At 44.0% G+C, this 23,325-nt stretch overlaps 1 protein-coding gene across 4 annotated transcripts in view; it reads left to right on the forward strand.

Annotated features, from left to right (window-relative positions):
- LOC130349629 (ras-GEF domain-containing family member 1A) overlaps positions 1-23,325 on the forward strand; it is a 480,894-nt gene that overhangs the window by 320,762 nt on the left and 136,807 nt on the right. For 2 of the 4 annotated variants that reach the window (XM_056554853.1, XM_056554854.1), the window contains one exon: positions 13,885-13,927. The exons of the other annotated variants lie outside the window; for them this stretch is intronic. The gene's annotated coding sequence lies outside the window, so the exon portion shown is untranslated. The remainder of the gene's footprint in view (positions 1-13,884; positions 13,928-23,325) is intronic. 4 annotated transcript variants of the gene reach the window in all.

The raw sequence follows: 23,325 nt of genomic DNA on the forward strand, positions 1-23,325 counted from the left end.
CTTATTAAGGGTCATTACTTTGCGGGCAACTCTGGTTTTCCTACCATTGCAGATAAACTGGGATATAGTCTTGTTTAGGGAGATAAAAAATGATCTTGGGCTCCTAATCGGCATTGTTCTGAACAGGTAAAGGAGCTTAGGGAGGAGTAGCATTTTAAAAGCTACTCCTCCCTAAGAGAATAGGAAAGTAGGGATTGAGAAATGGAGGTTGCTAAATGAGGAAAGTTTGCCTGAAAAAGATCAGAAGATGGATAGGTGAGACGTATGTCTATGTAGAAGACTGTTTCGTCCTGCCAATCTAAAGTGAACTTTAGCTTCATTGAGTTCACTAGAGATGTAGGAAGATGTACTGGAAGTATTTGGGATTTGGAGGCATTAAGCTTGTAAAAGGAAACACTGCTAAATTGCTGAATAACCTGGAACAGCGATGACAGAGATTTGACAACGTCGGTGAGGGTGAGAATAACATCATCGGCGAATAGTGCAAATTTATTTTCCTCTCCCCGTACCGTCACGCCATGTATGTCAGGATTAGTGCGAAGGGCATGCACAAGAGGCTCTATCGTTAAAACAAAGAGCAGGTGTGAAAACGGGCACCCCTGTCTTGTTCCATTCGACAGGGTAAACTGGTCAGACCAATGCTCCTTTAACAAACACCATCGCAGCAGGATTTGAGTGAAGTGCCTGAATTGCGGTCAAGATGGAGCCAGAGAAGCCAAAAGCCTCTAATGTAGAGAATTTATACTGCCAGTTCACCCTGTCGAATGCTTTTTCTGTGTCAAGAATGCTGACGGAGTTTTGAAGTGCACGCAATGCTGTAGAAGAGAAATTACCCTTCTAGTGTTGTCAGGGGCTTGGCACCCTAGTGTAAAACCCACTTCGTCAGTTACTATTAGCTGTGGGAGCAGGGGCATAAGTCTAGTCGCCAAGATTTTGGCGTAAATCTTTACATCGCCATTTAGAAGCGATATAGGTCTATAATTGCTTGGTCTGTGGGTTTGCCTGGCTTAGGTATGGTAGTGATGAGTGCAGTTAGCATTTATTTCGGCAGTTTCCCCGTTTCTATGGTGGAGGTAAAAACATTAGTAAGGTAAGGTAAAAGAGTCTGTTGAAACTTCTAATAATATTCATTAGGAAGACTATCAGGTCCTGGGGCCTTATGTGCTGATAGCGAATTATTCGCTTTCAAGACTTCCTGAGTTGTGATAGGAGAGTTTAGAGAGGAAAGAGATTGAGCAGGTAGATTAAGAGAAGATAGGAAAGCAGCTATGGTATCTCTACTAGGCTGGGTCTTCTGGGCATCTGAGTTCAAATTATAGAGACTCGAATAATAATCTCTAAAGGCATTAGTGATACCCCTAGGAGTTAAGATCATGGATTGCGTAGTGGAGTGTTTTGAAGCCAGAATACGACTTTTTGTAGCGTGTGGTTTCAATCTCTTAGCTAAGAGAGAACCAGGTTTGTTATCTTGAGTATAGAATTTAATTCTAGATTTTTTAAAGTCCCTCTCATATTGATTGTCACGATGCCGGCTGGCAGGTAGTGGATCCTCTGTGCCAGAGAGGGATTGGCGTGGACCGTGCTAGTGGACCGGTTCTAAGCCACTACTGGTTTTCACCAGAGCCCGCCGCAAAGCGGGATGGTCTTGCTGCGGCGGTAGTGACCAGGTCGTATCCACTAGCAACGGCTCACCTCTCTGGCTGCTGAAGATAGGCGCGGTACAAGGGAGTAGGCAAAAGCAAGGTCGGACGTAGCAGAAGGTCGGGGCAGGCAGCAAGGATCGTAGTCAGGGGCAACGGCAGAAGGTCTGGAATCACAGGCAAGGAACACACAAGGAACGCTTTCACTGGCACTAAGGCAACAAGATCCGGCGAGGGAGTGAAGGGGAAGTGAGGTGATATAGGGAAGTGCACAGGTGTAAACACTAATTGGAACCACTGCGCCAATCAGCGGCGCAGTGGCCCTTTAAATCGCAAAGACCCGGCGCGCGCGCGCCCTAGGGAGCGGGGCCGCGCGCGCCGGGACAGAACTGACGGAGAGCGAGTCAGGTACGGGAGCCGGGGTGCGCATCGCGAGCGGGCGCTACCCGCATCGCGAATCGCATCCCGGCCAGAGGCGGTATCGCAGCGCCCCGGGTCCGTGGAACCGACCGGAGCGCTGCAGTGAGAGGAGTGTAGCGAGCGCTCCGGGGAGGAGCGGGGACCCGGAGCGCTCGGCGTAACAGTACCCCCCCCCTTGGGTCTCCCCCTCTTCTTGGAGCCTGAGAACCTGAGGACCAGACTTTTGTCCAGGATATTGTCCTCAGGTTCCCAGGACCTCTCTTCTGGACCACAACCCTCCCAATCCACTAAAAAGAAGGTTTTCCCTCTGACCTTTTTAGATGCTAAAATTTCTTTGACGGAGAAGATGTCCGAGGAGCCGGAGACAGGAGTGGGAGGAACAGATTTGGGAGAAAAACGGTTGAGGATGAGTGGTTTGAGAAGAGAGACGTGAAAGGCATTAGGGATACGAAGAGAGGGAGGAAGAAGAAGTTTATAAGAGACAGGATTAATTTGACACAAAATTTTGAAAGGACCAAGATAGCGTGGTCCCAACTTGTAGCTAGGGACACGGAAGCGGACATATTTAGCGGAGAGCCATACCTTGTCTCCAGGGGAAAAAACGGGGGGAGCTCTTCTTTTCTTATCCGCGAACTTCTTCATGCGTGAAGAAGCCTGTAAGAGAGAATTTTGGGTCTCTCTCCATATGATGGAAAGGTCACGAGAAATTTCATCCACAGCGGGCAGACCAGAGGGCAAGGGAGTAGGGAGGGGGGGAAGAGGGTGACGGCCGTACACCACGAAAAATGGGGATTTGGAGGAAGACTCAGAGACCCTGAAGTTATACGAGAATTCGGCCCATGGGAGGAGATCTGCCCAGTCATCCTGGCGGGAGGAAACAAAATGTCGCAAATAATCACCCAAGATCTGGTTAATCCTTTCTACTTGTCCATTGGACTGGGGATGATATGCAGAAGAAAAATTTAATTTAATCTTGAGTTGTTTACAGAGAGCCCTCCAGAATTTAGACACGAATTGGACGCCTCTATCCTAGACAATCTGCGTAGGCAACCCGTGAAGACGAAAAATGTGTACAAAAAATTGTTTAGCCAACTGAGGCGCAGAAGGAAGACCAGGAAGAGGGATGAAATGTGCCATTTTGGAGAATCGATCAACGACCACCCAAATAACAGTGTTGCCACGGGAAGGGGGTAAATCAGTAATAAAATCCATACCAATCAGAGACCAAGGCTGTTCGGGGACAGGCAGAGGATGAAGAAAACCAGCGGGCTTCTGGCGAGGAGTCTTATCCCGGGCACAGATAGTGCAGGCTCGCACAAAGTCCACAACATCCGTCTCCAGAGTCGGCCACCAATAGAAGCGGGAGATGAGTTGCACAGATTTCTTGATACCCGCATGACCTGCGAGATGGGAGGAGTGACCCCATTTGAGGATTCCGAGGCGTTGGCGAGGAGAAACAAAGGTCTTTCCTGGAGGAGTCTGCCTGATGGAGGCAGGAGAAGTGGAGATCAGGCAGTCAGGTGGAATGATGTGTTGCGGAGAGAGTTCAACTTCTGAGGCATCCGAGGAACGAGAGAGAGCATCGGCCCTAATGTTCTTATCGGCAGGACGAAAGTGAATCTCAAAATTAAATCGGGCAAAGAACAGAGACCACCGGGCCTGGCGAGGATTCAGCCGTTGGGCAGACTGGAGGTAGGAGAGGTTCTTGTGGTCGGTGTAGATAATAACAGGAGAACTTGATCCCTCCAGCAGATGCCTCCATTCCTCAAGTGCTAATTTAATGGCTAGAAGCTCTCGATCCCCGATGGAGTAGTTCCTCTCCGCTGGAGAGAAGGTCCTAGAGAAAAAACCACAAGTGACAGCATGCCCGGAAGAGTTTTTTTGTAGAAGAACAGCTCCAGCTCCCACTGAGGAGGCATCAACCTCCAATAGGAAGGGTTTGGAAGGGTCAGGTCTGGAGAGGACGGGAGCCGAAGAAAAGGCAGACTTGAGTCGTTTAAAGGCGTCTTCTGCTTGAGGAGGCCAGGACTTGGGATCAGCATTTTTTTTGGTTAAAGCCACGATAGGAGCCACAATGGTAGAAAAATGTGGAATAAATTGCCTGTAATAATTGGCGAACCCCAAAAAGCGTTGGATAGCACGGAGTCCGGAGGGGCGTGGCCAATCTAAGACGGCAGAGAGTTTGTCTGGATCCATCTGTAGTCCCTGGCCAGAGACCAAATATCCTAGAAAAGGAAGAGATTGGCATTCAAACAGACATTTCTCAATTTTGGCATAGAGTTGGTTGTCACGAAGTCTCTGAAGAACCATACGGACATGCTGGCGGTGTTCTTCTAGATTGGCAGAAAAAATTAGGATATCGTCCAGATATACAACAACACAGGAGTATAACAGATCACGAAAAATTTCATTGACAAAGTCTTGGAAGACGGCAGGGGCGTTGCACAGTCCAAAGGGCATGACCAGATACTCAAAGTGTCCATCTCTGGTGTTAAATGCCGTTTTCCACTCGTCCCCCTCTCTGATGCGGATGAGGTTATAGGCGCCTCTTAAGTCCAATTTAGTGAAGATGTGGGCACCTTGGAGGCGATCAAAGAGTTCAGAGATGAGGGGTAAGGGGTAGCGGTTCTTAACCGTGATTTTATTAAGACCGCGGTAGTCAATGCAAGGACGTAGGGAGCCATCTTTTTTGGACACAAAGAAAAATCCGGCTCCGGCAGGAGAGGAGGATTTACGGATAAAGCCCTTTTTTAGATTCTCCTGGACGTATTCGGACATGGCAAGAGTCTCTGGGGCAGAGAGAGGATAAATTCTGCCCCGGGGTGGAGTAGTGCCCGGGAGGAGGTCGATAGGGCAATCATAAGGCCTGTGAGGAGGTAGAGTCTCAGCTTGTTTTTTGCAGAAAACATCCGCGAAGTCCATATAGGCCTTAGGGAGACCGGTTACTGGAGGAACCACAGAGTTACGGCAAGGGTTACTGGGAACCGGTTTTAGACAGTTCTTGGAACAAGAGGACCCCCAATTCTTGATCTCCCCAGTGGACCAATCCAGGGTAGGGGAATGAAGTTGAAGCCAGGGAAGTCCAAGGAGAATTTCCGAGGTGCAATTGGGGAGGACCAAAAGTTCAATCCTCTCATGATGAGATCCGATGCTCATAAGAAGGGGCTCCGTGCGGAAACGTATGGTACAGTCCAATCTTTCATTATTTACACAATTGATGTAGAGGGGTCTGGCGAGACTGGTCACCGGGATGTTGAACCTGTTGACGAGGGAGGCCAAAATAAAATTTCCTGCAGATCCAGAGTCCAAGAAGGCCACTGTAGAGAAGGAGAAGGCAGAGGCAGACATCCGCACAGGCACAGTAAGACGTGGAGAAGCAGAGTAGACATCAAGGACTGTCTCACCTTTGTGCGGAGTCAGCGTACGTCTTTCCAGGCGGGGAGGACGGATAGGACAATCTCTCAGGAAGTGTTCGGTACTAGCACAGTACAGGCAGAGGTTCTCCATACGGCGTCGTGTCCTCTCTTGAGGTGTCAGGCGAGACCGGTCGACCTGCATAGCCTCCACGGCGGGAGGCACAGGAACAGATTGCAGGGGACCAGAGGAGAGAGGAGCCGAGGAGAAGAAACGCCTCGTGCGAACAGAGTCCATATCTTGGCGGAGTTCCTGACGCCTTTCGGAAAAACGCATGTCAATGCGAGTGGCTAGGTGAATAAGTTCATGTAGATTAGCAGGAATTTCTCGTGCGGCCAGAACATCTTTAATGTTGCTGGATAGGCCTTTTTTGAAGGTCGCGCAGAGGGCCTCATTATTCCAGGACAATTCTGAAGCAAGAGTACGGAATTGTACGGCATACTCGCCAACGGAAGAATTACCCTGGACCAGGTTCAACAGGGCAGTCTCAGCAGAAGAGGCTCGGGCAGGTTCCTCAAAGACACTTCGGATTTCCGAGAAGAAGGAGTGTACAGAGGCAGTGACGGGGTCATTGCGGTCCCAGAGCGGTGTGGCCCATGACAGGGCTTTTCCGGACAGAAGGCAGACTACGAAAGCCACCTTAGACCTTTCAGTGGGAAACAGGTCCGACATCATCTCCAGATGCAGGGAACATTGGGAAAGAAAGCCACGGCAAAACTTAGAGTCCCCATCAAATTTATCCGGCAAGGATAAGCGTATCCCAGGAGCGGCCACTCGCTGCGGAGGAGGTGCAGGAGCTGGCGGAGGAGATGACTGCTGAAGCTGTGGTAGTAACTGTTGTAGCATAACGGTCAGTTGAGACAGCTGTTGGCCTTGTTGCGCTATCTGTTGTGACTGCTGGGCGACCACCGTGGTGAGGTCAGCGACAACTGGCAGAGGAACTTCAGCGGGATCCATGGCCGGATCTACTGTCACGATGCCGGCTGGCAGGTAGTGGATCCTCTGTGCCAGAGAGGGATTGGCGTGGACCGTGCTAGTGGACCGGTTCTAAGCCACTACTGGTTTTCACCAGAGCCCGCCGCAAAGCGGGATGGTCTTGCTGCGGCGGTAGTGACCAGGTCGTATCCACTAGCAACGGCTCACCTCTCTGGCTGCTGAAGATAGGCGCGGTACAAGGGAGTAGGCAAAAGCAAGGTCGGACGTAGCAGAAGGTCGGGGCAGGCAGCAAGGATCGTAGTCAGGGGCAACGGCAGAAGGTCTGGAATCACAGGCAAGGAACACACAAGGAACGCTTTCACTGGCACTAAGGCAACAAGATCCGGCGAGGGAGTGAAGGGGAAGTGAGGTGATATAGGGAAGTGCACAGGTGTAAACACTAATTGGAACCACTGCGCCAATCAGCGGCGCAGTGGCCCTTTAAATCGCAAAGACCCGGCGCGCGCGCGCCCTAGGGAGCGGGGCCGCGCGCGCCGGGACAGAACTGACGGAGAGCGAGTCAGGTACGGGAGCCGGGGTGCGCATCGCGAGCGGGCGCTACCCGCATCGCGAATCGCATCCCGGCCAGAGGCGGTATCGCAGCGCCCCGGGTCCGTGGAACCGACCGGAGCGCTGCAGTGAGAGGAGTGTAGCGAGCGCTCCGGGGAGGAGCGGGGACCCGGAGCGCTCGGCGTAACATTGATGGAGTTAAAGCTGTCTCAAATGGGTTCTTTCTTGGAGAAGCTGGGAGGTGAGTTCGGAGTTAGGAGAGGCTTTATGGAGGGCTTCTAAAGTAGCTATTTTACCAAGTGACTTGGTGACTGATAGGTTTCTTTTCTTCTTGAGGGTACATCCTAGCTGGATAAAGGATCCTCTAATGACAGCCTTATGAGCCAACCACAAGGTCGTGGAGGTAATATCTGGAGTGTCGTTTACCTGAAAGTAGTCAATGAGTAGTCAAGAGTATGACTATGGTCTGAGTGTAAAATAAGGTGTGTATTGGCTCTCCAAACAAAGTCACTGTGCTTGGCTGTAGTGTCAGAAAGTGATAACAAAACTGGGGCATGGTCTGTCCATTGTCAGTTCTCCAATGTCAATCTGCACAGTCTTATCTAACAGGCCTCTTGATGTGAGAATCATGTCAATTCTGGAGTAGGATTGAAACCTAGGTTAGCAGTATGTGTAGTTGCGTTCTGAAGCATGTTGTAGGCGCCAAGCATCAAAAAGATCATAGGATGCAATTAGCTCCTTAATATAAAAGTAGCGACCTTTGGAACTAACTGGGTTGAAATCACCACATATGATGTCTCATCCTGTTGTACTGATGCAATCAATTTGAGTGTGCGTTTCAGAAATCGACCCTGATGTTTGTTGGGGGCATATAGGTTGGCAATGGTGTAGGTTGTACCATCAATATTACAGACTAAGAAGATGATATATTGACTCTGTGTATCGATAAATCATCTCGAAATGTAATCAACACTCCCCTCTATTTCTTGGTAAAGGTAGATTGGGTTATAGTAGGAAACTTTCTGTGTCGAACAGAAGGGGGGTTAGCAGAAGTCAAATGCGTCTGCTGAATACATATCAGGGAAGATTTACGCCTTTCCACTTCTCGCCACATGAAGTTTCGTTTATGGGGGCTGTTTAAAGTAGTACTCTGGCGCTAAGACATCTTATCCCCTATCCAAAGGATAGGGGATAAGATGCCTGATCGTGGGGGTCCCGCCGCTGAGGACCCCTGTGATCTTCCACATCGCACCACGTTAGAATCAGCCCCCGGACAGTGCTCGCTCCGGGTCTGATTACTAGCGATCACGGGGACAGAACATAGTGATATCACGGCTCCGCCCCCGTGTACCGTCATGCTCCGCCCCCTCAATGCAAGCCTATGGAGGGGGCGTGACAGCTGTGGGGCGTCACTATGCTCCGTCCCCTGATTGCTAGTAATCAGACCCGGAGAAAGCACGCTCCGGGGGCTGATTCTAACGGGTGCGGCGTGGAAGATCACAGGGGTCCCCAGCGGCGGGACCCCCGCGATCAGGCATCTTACCCCTATCCTTTGGATAGGGGATAAGATGTCTTAGCGCCAGAGTACCCCTTTAAGCCATTTACATTCAGGGAGAGGATATCTAGACCCATATTTGTAATACCAAGTTCTCACCTGGTATGAGACAGTGGGCAGAAAAGGGGGAGGGTAAAAACTTGACTGGACTCCAAGAGAATCAGACAACGGTGTCACACTTGAATGAAGATGCTCCAATCTAATCAGAACAACAAAGCCTTTGGGTAATTTAAAAACCTGACTGGGTCCAGAGGACTTCAGACAGGGATGTCACAATAAAGGTAGCTACTCAGAACAACCTAAGGGATATGGCAGTCCGACACTGAGGGATTAAAAACCAGACTAGGCTTTAAAAGCCACAGACAGGGATGTCACAAAAGTACTGTTAAACAATAATACAATTAAACAATAAAACTATCTGGCGTTAGGTCTAGAGACAGCTCAGTAATTTAAGGGAGGCAACCCGTAGGAAAGGTTATCTCAGGTAGGTATCGGTACCTATATGCAGTAATAAGAACCTATATGCAGTAATAAGGTACCTATATGCAGTATTGGTACCTATATGCAGGGAAAAAAATGAATATTCGCAATTTAGAATATATAGCGAATATATTTGTAAAATTCGAAATGCGAATATTGGCGCCCAACACTAGTTACCAGTTGTAGTCTCTGGAATGCCCAGAAACTTACCGTTGTTACATCTATTGCGGACCTCATAGTCCACCATCTTGGCGCACCCTGCAGATCGTTATGTGCTTTAGCAAAATTGACCAGATTATTCTCTGCATGAGACACTTTTTGCTCTAGGACAGTGGTGGTAACTTTCAGTGGATGTAGCAGCTTATAAAAGTCAGCTTGTAGAGAACTGCGGAGGACCAGCAACATGTCTTTTAACACTGTGTCGGACAAACCATCAGAGGTTTGATAGGTGAGAGAGAATAATGTAGAGAATAAGAATGTTTAAGGACATAAAAAGTTAAAAATTTAAAAAACGTGCAAAGGAAAAGTAAAGAAGTTGTCCATATGAAACAATCAGATATATTTTTTAAGGTACAAAAAAGGAACGGTAAAGATGTAAGAAACAATTAAGATTGTTAGCAATGGCCAGCATCTCACAATTTCATGTGCCCAAGTTTAAAGAATATCCGACAAAGTGATGATAACATGATTTAAAAAAAAGGTGAAAGGTTAAAAAAAAAAAAACTGTTCAACTAAAACCTCCGTCTCTCGAACAATAAGTTTTGTTTTTTTATTTCCTGGCCTGCGGCAAGGTAAATCACTATTCAAATGTGAGGGAGACTCTCTTTGCAGACCTTCTTTTAGACATTCATTTGCCTTAACCCCTTAACGACCATGGACATGTATACTCGTCTATGTGCCGCTAACGGGATAGGGTGCGGACTCCCGACTCAAGCCCGCGTCATACCTGCCGGCCTCCAGCTGATTCCTTTAGCTGGGGGCCAGCGTTAATAGCCGATATGTGGCGATCGTCGCAGCCGGCTATTAACCCTTTAGATCTCCGCTGTCCAGCGGGCTTGATCGCCCCCCCCCCCCCCACAGCACGATCGTGGGGTGGCGCTCCACTGCTGAGGTAGCCAGAAGGCTTAACTCTTGTCCTGCTGCTGCTGCGGCTCTGGCAGTGATAAAGCCTGGCAGGACCAGGCTTTATCAATCTAGCGCAGAGCAGAGTTATATGGAACCACATTGATCTGTATGAGGAATCAAATGATTCCTCCTAAAAAAAATAAAAATAAATAAAAAAAAGTGTAAAAAAAAAGTGTGAAAAAAAGTTTAGCAACACACACATTAATTACACCCTTCCTTATTAGAAGTTAAATTCACCCCCCCCCCCTTTTCCTAAATTCCATTAAAAAAATATATGAACATAATAAAAATAAACATATGTCCGCATGCATAACTGTCCAAACTATACAAATATATCATTAATTAAACCGCACGGTCAATGGCATACGCGTCATTGCCATTACAAAGTAGAAATGGTGGTGCAAAAAAAAAAGCCCTCATATGGATTTTTAGGTGCACATTTGAAAGGGTTATGATTTTTAAAAGGTAAGGAGGAAAAAACAAAAGTGCAAAAAACAGAAAAACGCTTGGTCCTTAAGGGGTTAAAATTAAAACTAAAACAAATAAAGCCAAACACACAGACAAACAAGCTCCTCAGAAGCAGGGTAGACATGATCTGAAAGCGGAGGAAGAAAATGATCTAGGTGTAGATCTGCGCAAAATTTAACATGGTCACAGCGACAATATGATAAATTTGGAGCAGCACAGCCAAAAAAACACATCTAGACAAACAACAAAAATTATCTAGCCAAGACCTTTATTGATAAATGACCTCCACTGTTCCCATTAGTAGGAGACCTGGAGGAACAACTCTTGAATGGAAGGGTCCCCATCCTTTTTTTCCCAGGACTTAACGGACATCTGCAGCAAAACACAACTTATCCCCTATCCACAGGATAGGGGATAAGTGTTTGATCGCGGGGGGTCTGACCGCTGGGATCCCTTGCAAACTTTTGCACGGGGCCATGTAGTTCTATGGGAGAGGCGGGGAGGCAGCGTTCATGCCTCCCCGCCTCTCCCATAGAACTGTATGGGAAGGGGGCATGGAGGGGGCGTACCATCGACCTCAGAGACAATGCTATATGCGCATTAGCCACTCACATAGAGCAGCAATGCGGAGCCCCGTTTGGGAGATCGTGGGGGGTCCCAGCGGCCGGATCCGCCATGATCAGACACTTATCCCGTATCCAGTGGATATGGGATAAGTTGTCTTTTGCTGCAGATGTCCTTTAACCCCTGAATAGGAGGCTGCAGCACCCGAATTTCAGAGTGGAATTTCTCCATGTGAACGGGCCCTAAATGCCTGGAGGATCCATTGCGTAAAGTGTTTCCCAACCAGTGTGCCTCCAGCTGTTGCAAAACGACAACTCTCAGCATGCCTGGACAGTTAAAGCTTAGCATCAGTGCTAGGCTTAAGAAAACCTGTGCAATGTAAACATGTAAGGGTTATCTGATTTATCCGATAAAAACTTTTTACTGACCTATCCACCTTCCATCATCTCTGTCTTCCCCCCCGAGGTCAATGATTTCCACATGACCCCTGAACCTGATTGTAACAGCTGTGTCACAGAGAATTAGCCTGCATAGCATCTAATGCAGAAAGACAGCGAGACCAAAGACATGAGGGGGCATTCATCATTGTAGGTATAAGGAAACATTTTTCTACACCTTTTTTGTGTGTGCTGGTAATGTGTAGGAGCACCAAATTTATTAAATGGTCGCAGAGCATTTGATATATTTTGTGCAGGTACACATTTTCCAAAATATCTCTCTTCACACACACCAAAAAGTTAAGCTAAGTCTGGGCTTTTCATAAAAAGGCTCAGTTCATAAAACCCATCCATGTCATGTGTATTGCCAAAATCAGTGGATTACAACTCAAAATCAGCAGAAATGTGTAAACCAAAAGGCACAAAAAAAATAAGCACACAAAATGGACACGCACCATAATAGCGCCAATGATAGGTGAAAAAAAAGGGTAAACACAATGATAAATGCCGGCCATGGTTACTAAATGTTTGTACGTATTATTGTAAAAATACATTGCTTTGGCTTCCTCACTTCCTCCTTAGGCTGAGTTCACATTACGATTTGAGCATATGATCCACAGAAACGATTCCAAAAACTCAAATCGGCTGAAATTGTATCTGTGCAAGGACAGGCAAGTGGACAGTTATGGAGTCATCAGCTAGTGACTACGATCGGGTCATTTTCTGAGCGCATCCGATTTTTGACACGGATTGTGTGCATGGCTTCTGTGTAGAACACAGCCCTGAAAGCTATGCCTAATCCTCATGATTCCATTGACTTTATTGGGGTCCATCATGGTTCTGGTATATTTGGTTTTCAAAATGTTTTTATTAAGTTTTTTTCAAAATAAACATTGAATAAACATAAACTACATTGTAACAATAGCTGTGTACCGGTATATTCAGTAGCATGAACAGAACCAGTGACTGCTGTGCTCTTGCTGTCAAATATTCTAAACACCCTGCCATACTCCATTAAAGGGTAGCTCCCACCATCCTATTTTATATTTTTTGCTAGCCCGTTCCCTTATGGCTCATTGGGTCAACATCTTGCAGGATGAGGCTCCACTGCAACAAGGATAGGAAATAATAGTAAAACCCCCATGATTGTGCTGATTTGATTCAACTTCTGACACATACCACCTATTCTTCTGTAGTTTTGCTACTACAGATGGAGGGCCACAGTTTGGAGACCACTAGTGTAGACCAATGAGGATTTTTAGGCTTCTTCATCGACTGACCACTGGGTTTTTTACAATGGCCAATAATTGGCCTGTTTGGAAGATTAACACCCTATGTACAAGCTCTTTAACCAAAATACCTTCTAAAAATAAAAATGTAAGCTGTGCAGAGTTTGCTTAAAATGCTTAAACACATATCTTCACCAAATCATCAAAACTGAAGAGAATGAAAGCCATGGTGATTGAGATGTCTAGAGATGAAGAGCATGATGGGTGATTAGGTGAGTAACTAATCATGTCCCCCATGAAACTTCTACTAAAATAAATAAACACCCCGAAATCAGAAGCCTATATCCTCCCTGATTATTTAAGGTGACATAAATTTACCTTTTTAAGGTGGCACCCTTCTGGTGTGTATATATTATGTATTCAAAAAAATATTCTACTATTGTTTTTGCATTCATCATGTGGTATGAATTTAAATAAGATATAAATAATGTAAAAAAATTATATATACATATATATATATATATATTTATATATATATATATATATTTTTTTTTTTTTTTTTTTTTTTCACTTCATAAGGCTACATAACGGTTCGGGTTGCTATATATACAATGATAGCTATAATGTGTAGTTTATTTTTATTTTTTTATATATAATTAATATAATAAATCCAGCTAATGGACAATCTGGACCACAGGATGAACATCTTCCTACTTTTTTAGGCCAGGGTCCAACAGGAGACGCCCAAGGAGGGGCGGGAGGAAACACCAGCGATGGCATAAGAACCAGAAATCGCAAGGATGTGAAACCCCAGCGGGGGAGACAGTGGAAGAATTAAAAACTGTTGTGAATATTTCCTCCAAGGAACTTTCTATAAATCAACTTAAATTGTTAAATAAGGGCTTGAATTTTTGCCCAAGTTTGCTTACGGACTGGTTCCAACTTGAATTGGATTTTAGTCAGTTTATACATCACATTAAATTGAAAGTGTGGTTTGCCACCAAGAATAGGGAGGTTATGAATGCTGATCCATCTGTTGCCTGCTCTAATGCTACTCTTGTTTCTAGTACTACAGGTAGTCTGAAGTTACAGCCATTGGGCCTGCGAAATGTAAGTGATTTTAATCCCCCACTTGAGTCACACGCGATCAGTACTTTTGAGCAATGTGTTAAGAGTGATTTTCTTGCCTTGAGAAATAGGAATATCTGTCTTAAGCATCCCAACATTAAACGCAAAGAGGTGGACTCTGTGTTGGAGCTTGTCCATGACCACGATTGCGTAATCAAACCTGCTGATAAAGGGGGAGCGATCATGGTTATGGACAAGACCCAATATGTTAGGGAGGCTGAGAGACAGTTGAATGACATGATGATATATGAGAAACTCACACATGACCCAAAATTTGACATTGAGAGGAGGATACAAACAATTCTGAATAATGCTGTAGGGGCTGGTACCATTGATGAGGAAACTAAAAAAATTTTGACAGTACTCTTTCCGGTAACACCGTTACTATACTTATTACCGAAGATCCATAAGAATTTGGTGGATCCCCTGGGACGACCTATCGTCTCGGGGACTAATTCAATTACATCACGAATTTCGGTGTTTTTGGATAGAGTATTGCGTCCCTTTGCTATAAATACAAGATCATATGTGAGGGACACTACGGATTTTTTGGACAAAATCAGGGACATTCAGTTATTGACAGGTGCCATCATTGCCTCCTTTGATGTTGTCAGCCTCTACACCTCCATCCAACATGATGGGGGTGTAGAGGCTGTGACTAGATGTCTAACAAATGCAGATTTTTCTCCAGAAAATACTGATTTTCTCATCTCCCTATTGCGGTTAGTCCTTGAGAACAACTATTTCTTGTTCAATGACAACATTTTTTTGCAGAAGAGAGGAACCACAATGGGGAGTAATACTGCGCCAACTTACGCTAATATATATATGGCGCACTTTGAGGAGATGTACGTCTATGTATCGCACCACTTCAGGCATGTCCTGGGGTGGTGGCGGTACATAGACGACATCTTCCTCATCTGAGGTGGGGGAGTGTCTGAGTTGCTCTTGTTTAAAGAATATCTGAATAATGTTATTCCCAGTATTCAATTTACTCTTACACACTCCTTTCAATCAGTAAGCTTCCTGGATGTTCTGGTGAGCATCAAGTAAGGCCGTCTAATGACGGATTTATATATTAAGCCTACAGACTGTAACATGTTGTTGAAATTTGAAAGTTGCCACCCCAGGCCCATGGTTAACTCCTTGCCCTTCAGCCAAATGCTGAGGGCAAGGAGGATAACAGACACAGAGGATAAGTTGGAGGTAGCATTGGAGAGGATGGCCAATCATTTTATTAAAAGGGGCTATCCCAGAGGATTGGTAGAGAGACAAAAAACTAATGTAAAATAGATTGAGAGGGTACCAGAAAGGAGGAAGAGAGAGGAGACAAGAGTCCCCTTTGTTACAACCTATAGCGAGGATTCCAATGCTATAGGTAAAATTGTTAGGAAACATTGGCCTATATTACAAAACTGTCTGAACATTCCTGAACTTAATGTATATCCTCTTATGTCCTATAGAAGACAGGCTAATTTGAAGGACAAACACATCCCAGAGACAAGGAGGCACCCAGAGATATTTGACACCTATGAATAAAGGTAGCTTCCCTTGTAGACATTGTGTCAATTGTGGATTGATGTGTAAAGGTAAACACTTTGTACATCCTAAAAATGAAGAGATTTTTCCTATTAGACACTACCTTACATGCGACAGTTCCTATGTGGTTTATGTGCTCTGGTGCCCGTATGGTCTCCTCTATGTGGGGGAGACCACATGGAATTTCAAGACGTGCATGAACCAACATAGGTACACTATACGGAAGAAAAAAATGGATTTGCCCGTGTCAAGTCACTTTGCCATTATGGGACATACGGAGAAAGAGTTGAGGTTCATCATCATCGATCATATCCCCCCACTTAAACGGGATGAAGACAGACAGGCGATGCTGAAAAAACTTGAGCTCAAATGGATTTTTAGGTTGGGATCTCTCAAACCTGCGGGTTTGAAAAGATCACTTAACCAAGGATCCAGGAGCTGCGTGCACCTCCCTACGGAATCTTCTTTTTGTTGGTTGTGCTGTTCTTTTTCTACTAATGAATTTAAATAAGATATAAATAATAAAAAAAAATGATATATATATATATATTTTCTTCTTTTTTTGTGTTCACTTCATAAGGCTACATAACGGTTCGGGTTGCTACATATACAATGATCCCTATAATGTGTAGTTTTTTTTTATATATATATAATAAATACTCTTTTATAGCATAACGCTGGCAGGCTAGCTATTAGACATTGTCACTAATAGATCTAATAGATGTACTGAGATGGTAGACTAAAGCCCCCTGAAAATCCATCAGCATCTTACATTGCCGATTGGGAGACTGAAGAAGCCCTCTCCCTTTGTCTAACCACTTAGCGGTAGTTGATATTGATTATGGCATCTAAGGTGTTAAATGACTAGAGTTTAATTTTGCCCACTGCCAACAGGGCAGAATACATTCCTGAAGCGGCACCAGCATTTATAGTGCAAATCACTTGGCAGCAGCACCGCAAATATTATTGGGAGTATACATAGCTCTCAATTCTATGGACAAATTAAGTGGGTTACATGACTGTAAACTTTTTAGGTGGCAAAGCAATATCAGGTGGTCCTACGTAGTTTGTGAATGGAAGATAACTATTCATTTAATGCATCACTCTCTGGTCATTTCAAATGTGATGAACAACATCATAATGCAATGGGATCATAAACAAAGTAGGGGATGCTGCATCATGTAGACCCATATAGTCTTTAATGTGGTCAGCAGTGGCCATTTAAGCCCTATTGAAAGTATAGATGGAGTGTGAATATATTGTCAAGGGATGGGATATATAAAGTAGCAAGGCAAGATTTGGGAGAAATAGGCAAGTGTAAAGATATGAGTTTCCGGGGCCAAATTGGGATGGCTAGATGACTACCAGATCATCTTCAAAATGGGGTGATCTGGGTATGCAGTGGTTAACTGTTGCTGGCGTTAATATTCTTTATGATAAGAATTTGTTAGATCACACCTTGCAGTTTGTTGCATATGGGGCTGCACAGCAACATCCTGTCTATGTACCTATGGGCATTGGATTGTGCTATCTTCCATATTGTAGTATACGATTTTTAGTTATTAACTTCATTAGCTTTTTTGCTAGTTGAATTTCATTGGAGGCCACAGAGTGCAGCACAGATGGCAGCACAGGAGATGCGGCAGGCGCTAAAGGTCCTCACTAACATCTTCTAACACAAGACAGGGTTAGTTAAAGGGAATCTGCCAGCTCTATATCATGATCAGAGCCCAAGTGTCAAAGAGACTGTGCTGAGCTGCAGTATGCACACCTCCCCCCCACCCCACCCCTTCCTGCATAGTTCCAGCACTGAGCCCTGTATGTCAAGGTGTGTGTGTGTGGGGGGGTAAGACATACACACTGAAGCTCAGCAACATCATCTTGAAACTCTAGCCCTGAACATGATATCGAGCTGACAGATTCCCTGTAACATGCTATTATCCATGGGAACTGAACGTTTTTTACCTCCCCTTGAACCCTTTTCCTTAGCAGGGGTAGTCAGAGTACAATGCCTCTGTCACACTTACAATAATGTCTCCCTCATCGTATCCCTTGCTCCTCCTTACAGTGGGAGTTGGTGAATCAGGATTCTATAAATGAGTCTCTTAATATTAATAAATCTCTATTATAAGTCATGCAGGATGGTGTCAGTTTTATGGCTTAGAAGGAAAGAATAATTATAAAACTTAATGCATTGTCTCCATGATTCAGACTTGTTGTGCTGAGGCTCATTGTAAAATATTGTTATAAACAAAAGAGTAATTGATATACAGGTCATGTAAGTCGTAAGAAGAATATTGTCAGGTGACTGTTCCTTGATCATCTATTGGTATCATACTGTTACATACAGTCATCAAGCGATGATTTATTACAGAGAACTTCAAAAGAGGCTTGACAGAAATACGGGTGTGACATGAATTTTGTATCATGCAGCATGATAAAATAATCTCCTTGTATATACCTGTACTGTACTGTCTACAAATATGTATGTTTTTGTCCCGGCAGCTATTGCCTGTGTGTCTCTATGAGGAGTCCAAATACAGGAAGTGATGGTGGACAAGCAGGGCTCTGTGCAGTGAGGCTCTGTGACTAGCTATAGGCTCACACATCAGAATGATTGACACGCCAGGAGTCTGCACAGAGCCCTGCTTGTCCTACCCTGACTTCCTGTATTTGGACTCCTCATAGAGACACACAGACAATAGCTGCAGGGACAGCACTTTTTTTACCCAAAAATATACACAATTTTTAAACCAATGAGTATAGCAAATATACATATAATGGTTTTATCTACATTATATAAAAAGTTTTTGTTGATGACAGGTACACTTTAAAGGTCACTTTGCAGTCTGTGCCTTAGTAGACCTCTGATGAGGTCAGATCATCTGTTATGCTGTTGGGGGCCAACCTGCAGTATTTCTTCAAGTCTTCTTAGAGAATTCCACATTTATCTCTCTACTTTGACTCCATACAGGTTTACCATTTGCCAATACAGGTACTGTCGTTGGAACTGTTTAAGCTTTTTGCCTCCACTTTGTGGATGAAGTAAAGAGTACCTATAAAGTTATCTGTTTTGCTACAACATCAAGTCCAAGTGTCTTGGTTTTTTACTGCATTAATATCATCAAGGGCCTTCCAGTTACCACCAGCCAGAACATTGTTAGTTGGTAAGAGCCCCAGGGGATAAAAGACTGAACGCCAACTGTACAGCCCCTCTATTTTACATTTGTACCCTAGAGGACACTTGGTGTCTAATTGTCCTCTCCAGTCACCGTAATTGTGGGACTACAAGTATCAGCTGACCCAGGCATACTTCCTGGGGATCACCGCACCACCTCAAATCTTACAGAATTTAGAGGTTCTGTAGTAAACATCTTTGTGCCAGATACCAAAAGACACCTTCAGAGATCTTGTGGGGGTACACTGCACATGCAAATACTTAGTGTTAAGCCTCCACTTATACTAGGAATCAGAAGGGACATTATATTAATACGCTCAGTAGTCATAAAGACATTAAAGGGAATCTGGTAGCTCTATATTATGGTCAGAGCTCATGTGTCAAGGAGGCGTTGCCAAGCCACAACATGCATGCCTCATTCCTTCCCCCACCACTTCCTTCTTGGCTTTCAGCACTGAGTTCTGTATGTCAATCAGTCAAGGCAGGAAGGGAGGAGGCATGCTTACTGTGACTTGGCATTACCTCCTTGACACTAGACCTCAGAATGATATAGAGCTGACATATTCCGTTTATTAATCTTGAATAAAATTATTGTAGTATAGAAAGTCAAGATTATACCAAATTACTGTACTAACCATGAAGAATTAATTTCTTCATGCCCTTATCTCATATAAGTGTTCACTATGCCACTTGCAATCGGTTCTAACTACACCCTGTTCCAAATTATTATGCAAATTCTATTTAAGTGTTACAAAGATTGAATATTTAGTTTTTAGGTTTTAACTCATGGATGGCATTGTGTCTCAGGGCTCTTTTGATCACTGAAAACAATCTTGGACACCTGTGATAATTAGATTGCCAGGTGAGCCCAATTTAAAGAAAAACTACTAATGGTGGGTGTTCCACATTATTAAGCAGATCCTAATTTTCAAGCAATATGGGGAAGAAAAAGGATCTCTCTGCTGCCGAAAATAGTGAAATAGTTCAATGCCTCGGATGAGGTATGAAAACATTAGATATTTCACCAAAACGTAATCTATTAAGATATTTGTGGCTGATTCAGAGCACAGACTGGTTCGTGTAGAGGCACGAAGGCACATTGAGGCAGATCCATGCATCGGATCAAGAGAGCAGCTGTTAAAATACCATTACCTAGCAGCAAACAGATATTTGAAGCTGCTGGTGCCTCTGGAGTCCCACAGAAATCAAGATGTAGAATCCTCCAGAGTCTTGCAACTGTGCATAAACCTTCTATTTGGCCACCATTAACCAATGCACAAGCAGAAACGGCTGAATTGGCCAAGGCTGGATATGACAAGAACATTTGGCTATTACGAGCAGAGACATATTGGATCATTCGCACGAATGCGCTTAGTCCGATCGGTCTCAATGACAGAATGGAAATGTCATCACTTTTATAATGAGTCAATTCATCCCTGTGAACCATAGATTTGATTTGTAGTAAGTTCCCTCCCTATTTCTTTAGAATCTTAACTGATTAAATAGCCTCACACAGTAGAGGTGATCCCTTTTTATGTTATGTTTTGCTATTGGTAGCTGTATGTCCCTTCTCCTGCTCCTGCTTCGTTAGTACGGACTGATCACATGACAGGTGTTTCCTCTTTATCACATACACAGCGTGATGATGGAAACGAGGCCAGAAGAAGCGCCCACCAGCATGAAACCACCGGCAGTCACCTCTGAGCACCCTGCAGGAATTCTGGAACCGAGTCTGTTGGAGGATGTGAAGCAGAGTCGTCTGGCCTAAGCCTTGCAGTGAGTGCGGGTTACCGTTTTTCTCTGTATTGGAATTGGCACCCCCAGAACCACAGACCAGGACCTGCGTCTCCCTAAGTGATATAGCTACATGGGCTGAGAAACCCCATGAGTGCTGGTAGTAGTAGTGCCACTTTATCTGTTCTTTGGAGTATTTAATTTTCAAACAGTCCTGTTCACTGATGAGTGCTGTTCAACCCTGGATGGTCCAGACGGATGGAGTAGTGGATGGTTGGTGGATGGCCAACCTGTTCCAACAAGGCTGCAACGTCAGCAAGGCGGTGGTGGAATCATGTTTTGGGCTGGAATAATGGGAAGAGAGCTGGTCGGTACCTTTAGGGTCCCTGAAGGTGTAAAGATGACCTCTGCAAAGTATGTGGAGTTTCTGACCACTTTCTTCCCTTGTACAGAAGGTAAAACTATGTTTTCCGTAATAAAATAATCTTCATGCATGACAATGCACCATCTCATGCTGCAAAGTATACCTCTGCATCAATGGCTGCTATGGGGATAAAAGGAGAGAAAGTCATGGTGTGTTCTCCATCCTCCCATGACCTCAATCCTATTGAGAACCTTTGGAGCATCCTCAAGCAAATGATCTTTGAGGGTGGGAGGCAGTTTACATCCAAACAGCAGCTCTGGGAAGCTATTCTGATGTATTGCAAACAAATTCAAGCAGAAACTGTCCAAAAACTCACGATGAACACACAAGTTCAATGGATGCAAGACTTGTGAAGCTGCTATCAAATAAAGGGTCCTATGTTAAAATGTAACGTGTTAAAATGTTTAAAAAGTTAAAATGTTGTTAAAAGTTTGATTGAAATAGCTTTTGATTTCAATAAATATACTGCAAACACAACAAATGACAATTTTCAGTTCTTTACACCCTATAAAGTGTTTTGGAACTTACTGTGCGTAATAATTTGGAACAGTGCATTGTAAGTTTTTTATGTTTAAAAAAAATACTGTTACATTAGGAGGTTTGTTCAATAACATTTTAATTGTACTCTTAATAGTTGATAACATGAGAATTATGCTGACTGTTATTTACATCAATTATTTAGGTAAAAGAGACAAATATTATTTGCATAATAATTTGGAACAGGGTGTATTAATCTTATGGATTTCCCTATGGTTGGAAATCCTCTGGGTCTACATACAGTATACAATAAAGAAGAAGAAGAAAAAATTGCAACTGGATATATTGGAACTGACTTCTAGCTTCCTTTTTATCCTGGAGGGAAAATCGCCTCATAGTAGCGATTCACACCCTCTACTGGATATCCTTTATGTCTGGTCTGGGACAGTGTAATAGGGGTGTAAAGGCTCTGGGTAAACATTTTAAATATAATGTGCACAATTTGCACAAAGACCCCACCTATAAGTCTTACATGAGCAACTTTTGCTGCCAAGAATTCCTGAAAAATGTTAATGTAATAAAGTTAGGTGTAACTTGTTTTCCTTTTCCTGTCAGTTACTGAATATTTCTAGTGACACAATGCTGATTTAATGTACATACGCTATGCCTTCACTTCTAGTGCATCTTATAATTCTCAAATTAGATATTTATTTTAATATGTGTAATTTAGATTCCTGTATTAGGGCAGTACCTTAGACTTAATTTTTGGGGACCCTGTTATGCATTCAATCCCCTGACCATGCCTATGGCTTGTAAAAAAATTTTTTGGGGTGGGGGGCTAGGATAACTATGGATTTCTCCAGGTTTAATTTTGATGGCCTATCCACAGAATAGGTCACCAATATCTAGTGGGTGCCAAAACTAGGCATTTATGCCATTCAGCTGTTCTGCAGAGCCATGAACTTGGCACATACACAATGATCCGTCATAAGCAGATGGCTCCATTCATTATGTAGTGTTGGTACCGTGTTACTGCAGTGCAGCTCTTATTGAATAGACACGGAACCCAGTTCCATCACTACATAATAAACGGAGCAAACTGCTCCCAAATGTTTATTGCATAAATGCCAGAGCCACAGATATGCTCAACAGCTGACTGGCAGGGGTGTAAGGTGTTGGCATCTTGCCGATCAGACATTGATGGCCTATTCTGTGGATGGGCCATCAGTGTTTATTGCCCAGAAAACACCTTTAAGTTCATATCAGGAAAAGAAATGCTAATGTCTGCTGGTGTAAGTTCTGGCTTGGCATCAGCTGCAAAATCCACTGCTACAGGGGCTTCAAGGCGATCTGTCACCACTGACTGATGTCACCCTGTATCTGCATGTATTTTATGTTAGGTGTCATGCCATTTGACTAATAATACCTATTTGTGCCATTTTAACTAATAATAAAGCAAGCCTGCCCCTGTAAAATGCTGTTGTTAATGGGAACCTGTAGCAATGAAAATGCTTTTCAACACAACTGGATAATGTACTGTATAGCTTCCTAAACCATGCTCATTAATGCCTTAGGAGTCAGGTAAGAAATTGGAGAAGAAAATTCGGACGTATTCCCGTCTGGCGCCTGCTCCCAAAGAACAACATGCCAAGATTTTTCGTAAAATAAATTTATGCTGGTTTAAATATACATCCCGGCAGTAACCAGGTCACATTGAGAACATAAAAAAAAAAAAAAAAATATATATATATATATATATATATATATATATATATATATATATGCTGACCTGTTCACACAGAGGCATATTCATAGTGTAGGGTCCGTCCCAATGAGGTCACCTTACCGTGGTGGGACGGTCCAAGCTATTTGGCCGCCAAATTGCAAGCTAAGTACCTTACTATTTCATAACTTCATAATTTTATATTTCCATTTCTTGCACCATAGCTGTATAGCTTTTCATGTTGTATCTATATACTCATGTTTTATCTATATCTTTGTGCTAGCAGTGTGCTGCTGTATTCTCCT

This window comes from Hyla sarda, unplaced genomic scaffold, assembly GCF_029499605.1.
Source record: "Hyla sarda isolate aHylSar1 unplaced genomic scaffold, aHylSar1.hap1 scaffold_92, whole genome shotgun sequence".
In the NCBI taxonomy this organism is placed as follows: Eukaryota; Metazoa; Chordata; class Amphibia; order Anura; family Hylidae; genus Hyla; species Hyla sarda.